This window comes from Gavialis gangeticus, unplaced genomic scaffold (genome assembly GCF_001723915.1).
Source record: "Gavialis gangeticus isolate Ggan-Ray unplaced genomic scaffold, GavGan_comp1, whole genome shotgun sequence".
NCBI lineage: Eukaryota > Metazoa > Chordata > Crocodylia > Gavialidae > Gavialis > Gavialis gangeticus.
This window is the reverse complement of record NW_017729006.1, coordinates 23,978,629-23,983,401: the sequence shown is the minus strand read 5'-3', so window position 1 is coordinate 23,983,401 and position 4,773 is coordinate 23,978,629. Positions and strand designations below refer to the sequence as shown.

The 4,773-nt window shown below is 43.6% G+C and overlaps 1 long non-coding RNA gene across 1 annotated transcript in view; it reads right to left on the bottom strand.

Annotated features, from left to right (window-relative positions):
- Window positions 1-1,444: 1,444 nt before the first annotated feature.
- Window positions 1,445-4,773, bottom strand: part of LOC109291822 — a 22,159-nt gene continuing 18,830 nt past the window's right edge. Inside the window, exon 3 of the long non-coding RNA XR_002095961.1 lies at window positions 1,445-1,945. This is a non-coding gene — a long non-coding RNA (uncharacterized LOC109291822). The remainder of the gene's footprint in view (window positions 1,946-4,773) is intronic.

Genomic DNA, 4,773 nt, shown 5'->3' with positions numbered 1-4,773 from the left:
CACTACTATCACTGCATTTTTGTTGTATTCCTTATATTCCCATTAGTGCACCAGTGATGACACTGGGTTGCCCAGTCTCTGATGTATGGTCTCTCAATAACTTCTAAGGAAAATTTTATCATGTAGTCTTACTGTTAAGCATTCTTAGACAAGTTATCATCAGCCCATGAGCAGTAAGAACAGGTAAGCTGTTAAAATTAAGATACCCATTCTCTTGTCTATAGATGTGCATGGTAAAGAAGATGGGGGTGGGGCCGGTGAATGTAAGGAATTAGCTGGAGGGGAACAGGAGGAAGAGAGCAGAAATAGTCTCTAGAACTGGGGAAAGCAAATATACAAGGAAATGAGAGAAGGTGGCAAAGCTGATTTACAATGCCCAGTATTGCCTCCAGCAGTCAACAGCAAGCATATCATAATTACCTCAGTTGGCATCTTCTCACTAAAAACATTGTACACAAGATTAAGTAGAATTCAGTGCAACATTGATGAACCAGATTAGTCTTCTGATTGCCCAAGAATTGTTCAGGTCAGTTAACCATCCCCCTGACTCACCAAAACATGGTAGCTCTCTCTCATACGTGCACAACATCTACAACAAGCTCAAATTACACTGTTGCTTTCTGTATCTGCATACATTTTAATTTAAAATCTAAGTATTAAAACAATATGGGAGGTTTCTTAGATGTAAACTGAAAGGAACATAGATTGCAACAGTATCCAATGAAAGAAGTTTGAAGCTCTTCACCTGAAAAGCATTGTCCTGGTGGATTTTCTGTCAAGATATCCATAGATTCATAGAAGGGAAGGGACCTCACAAGATCATCAGGTCCAGCCCCCTGCTCTAAGGCAGGAAAGACTGCTGAGGTCAGATGACCCCAGTGAGGTGTGCATCCAGTTGTCCATTGAAGATCTCCAGTGAAGGTGACTGTACCACTTCTTGTGGGGGAGTCTGTTCCAGACTCTGGACACACAAACCGTCAAGTTTTTCCTTATGTCTAATCTGAAGTGATCTATCAGTTTATGACCATTATTCCTACTCTTCCCCTGGGGTAACTTGGTGAACATCTGTTCACATAGCCCTGATCTTCACCCTTTATATACTTAAAGACTGCCACTCAGTCCCCCCCCCCGCCGAGTCTTCTCTTTTCCAAGCTGAACTGTTCCATGTCCTTCAGCCTCTCCTCCTATGATCTATTCTCCAGACCTCTAATCATTTGTGTGGCCCTCTTTTGGATTCTTTTCAGCTTCGCTACATCCCTCTTGAAGTGTAGTGCCAAGAACTGGACGCGGTAGTCCAGCTGTGGCCTCACGAATGCTGAGTAGAATAAGACGATGACATCCTTAGTCTTGCTTGTGATGCATCAGTTCATGCATGTCAGAGCATTGTTCACTTTGCCAGCTATAGCATTGCATTGGCGGCTCATGTGGTGAGTAAAACCTTTTCTTTACTGTATTTGTTTTTCTGTCTCCTGCCTCCTCCTCAATGGTCTATTTTTTTCTTTTTTCCTTTTACCTCAAGTTTAGAATTTTGCTCATTATTGTATATGTCCAACAAAAGAGAGTAGTCATTTATTTCTTAGAAAAATGTTCAGCATTAAGTAATCTGTGTTCAGACTGTTCCTGACAAAAGACAATGTTTCCATATCAGCCTCTCATAAAACCTAAAAGGTTGTAGCTAGGAATTTTTCCTCTACAGAAAATGGGTACCTATCAGCCTACCTAGGTCTTTGGCCAGGTCAGAAATGGTATTTGTCAAACCTTGTGAAAACTAAACAGGGTGAAAAGACTGCCACCCTTTCATGGAGTGATAGCTGATTTCAGAGCTTTAAGTAGATCAGATAACTCACTGCAACTGAAACTGGTAACAGATTCAAGGTATTTTCTCCCAGTCTGTCTTCCATAGAGAGAAGAGAGATTGGATGCAACACAATTTGTTACTTGAACACTTTTTAATTATTTCCATTGTTTGCTAATTGCACATAGAGTATTTAAAGTTGCCTGCTGTTTCATGTATGTACTACAAAATATAAAGCAAATAAGTCAAATCCATTTATATTTTTCCCCAAGGATTTTTGTTTTAATTGACAGTCATTATCTCCACCACATGTGGTTTCTGTACACCTAGACAGAAATGACACTAAAAAACTGAAGTGAAAATGTCAGTAATATAAGGTGGTTTCTCCCACACCACTTAATTCTGTTAACGTGGCTAACATGTTTTATGGCTAATGTGGATAACACTTTTTCCCAGAATTCATTTACAATTATTAATCTCAGTGCAGCTTCTCAGTGAATACAATTAAGGAGGTGTATAGATGCCTATGTAAGTAGGACCATACTCCCCTGCTACAGAGAATGCAGGTGGGGCTGTAGCTGTGTGAAGTGAATAGAGGGCTTGTGGGTACTTAGGGGTTTGAAAAGGAGAGATCAGGGAAATTAGAGAGTTTTTCTTCTTTGCTTGGGCAAGGCTTTGCAATTTACCTTTAATATAAACATGCTATTTAAGTAACATTAAGATATGATTTATATTTATATATGATAAATTAAATGCAAAATTTAAGTGAACACACTGCTATTAATTTGTTCTATACAATGTAAATACTGCAGCTTATATATTTTAGATGTAAATTACACTGCTAGTCTACATGAAGTCTATTTTAAGTATAGCCTATGTCTAGTGGAGCTTATGTTACAACTTATGTTTTAACAGGAGTCTGTCAGGAGCAGCTGGGAGTTGGGATACATTTGTGTTTTGCATTACCAGGTCCATGGAAAATAGTACTTCAGGTATTCCTCCGTGGAGGAAGTGTTCTTCATTCTTCTTTACTGCCATTGGGCTGGGTCCCTTTGATTAGCATTTTTCTTTCCAGAGTGCCATATAGAATGGGAAAGCAGGGAACAGAGTATTAGTTACAAGAAGTACAGTAAAACTGATCAAGTGCCTTTAGAGAAGCATGATGCGTATTCCTAGCACTGTTGGCAGGATCGTGCGTTACTTGTGGTCTGCTATAAATGATCCCCTAAATGTTTAAGGTATTGAGTTGTTCTAAGGGTGCAAAGGAAAAGGTGGAGGATTGAATATGCAGCAGAGAAGTAAAAGAATGAAACATGAATGAGCATTTAACGGGGCACAAGAAGTTACTTCTTCCTGCTTTTCAGAATCTAGTTGCTGAAAGAAGTGGAATGGTGGTTCATTTAAGTGGAACTCTTCCCTCTGAGTCAGTGTTGTACCAGTAGCCCGCATGCTGACAGAGCAGCTATATATATATATATATGTTCTTCCTCACTGCCATTGGGTTGACCCCCTTTGATTGGCATTTTTCTTTCCAGAGTGGCATATAGAATGGGAAAGCAGGGAACAGAGTATCAGTTACAAGAAGTCTATATAGTGTGCGTGTGCGCATGCGCACACGCACACACGTCAAGAGTGATGAAGGGGGAAGGCTGGGGATGGAGTGCCACCACCCACCACCCCGCACTGCCGCTCTTCCATGCTTGGCCACATGCCACGCACCCCCACCTAACCCTGCTCCACACTGCCACCATCTCTCAGGAGCAGTGGGGGTAGGGGCAGCTTGCACACGGCCAGATGTTGAGTGGCGGCAGCGGTGGGTGGCAGTGGCAATCACTGCTGCATGAAAGCTTTCCCTCCACTTCTTGCTCCTGGGAGGTGCTGGCGGTGTGGGGTGGTGGCCCCTTTTCATAACAATGGAACAGAGTCATAGCTAGTTCCCAATTTGGATAACTACTTCCTGTTTTTGCAATTGGCTACAGTGATTCTCAGTGTACCCTTCAGAAAATGCCAGCTTTTAGTTCTCCCTCTTTTTTTTTTGACTGCAGGAAAATAATAATAAGAGTAATTTGTCTGTTGCAAAGAACTCAGAAAGACCACATCAAGTCAGAACATTTTTAATGCTATGGATTTCTATTTGAAATCTTTGGGGGTGTCGACAGAAGTGACAGTTTTGCCCAATCTGCCTAAAGAAAGTGGTCTATAACCATGACCAAACACAAGTACATGGCTGCAGACAGCTTCAAAAAATGGTCAACTGGGTGAAAATCTGAACCCACCTTGCATGAGGGTTCCAATGAAGATGTTTCAAAACATAGCGCCTTCTGTAATTTGTGTCTCTGCTGCCTCTCAGCCTCCGAGCTATTTTCAGAATGGGAGGGGGAAAAGATAGTAGAGGGAGTTTGGCCTGGGGTTTTTTCAGCCCACACTAGAGGGTGGGATGGGTATACTGGTGACCACCACCCCCAGGTGGAGGGGCTCCAATTCACCCACCCCACCCTCCAATGTTTTCTGAAGAACCCCTACAATGAGATCCCTCTGTTCCATTCCCCTACTCCCATTCTGAAAACAGGGACAGTCTGGAAAGGATGAGGGGGCAGATCAAGGTCCCCCCATGGAGAAGGAGGCAGTGGGCTGGGACAGGTGCAGGCACTGCCCAGCCAGGACAGGGCAGGGTGTGGGCCAAAGCCACGGGCTGCTCATCCAGGGATGCAGTTGAGGGGCAGTTTCTGGCCACTGTGCACGCCCCTGGGGGAGGCATGAGGGGCATGTGCCCCTTCAGATCTGTGCATGGAGTGAAGGTAGGCTGCCCACTGTAGGCTTGAGGGTGAAGGCTGTGCTGGCTTCTTCTCAGTGGAGGGGCTAAGCCAGGGCTGTGCTTGGGGCAGGTGGGGCAAAGCAGGCAGCAGCAATGCTGGGAGGGGGGACTATGTGGGGAGGCTGCAACCACCCCAAAATTTGCTGTAGCCCCCCATAGTTTC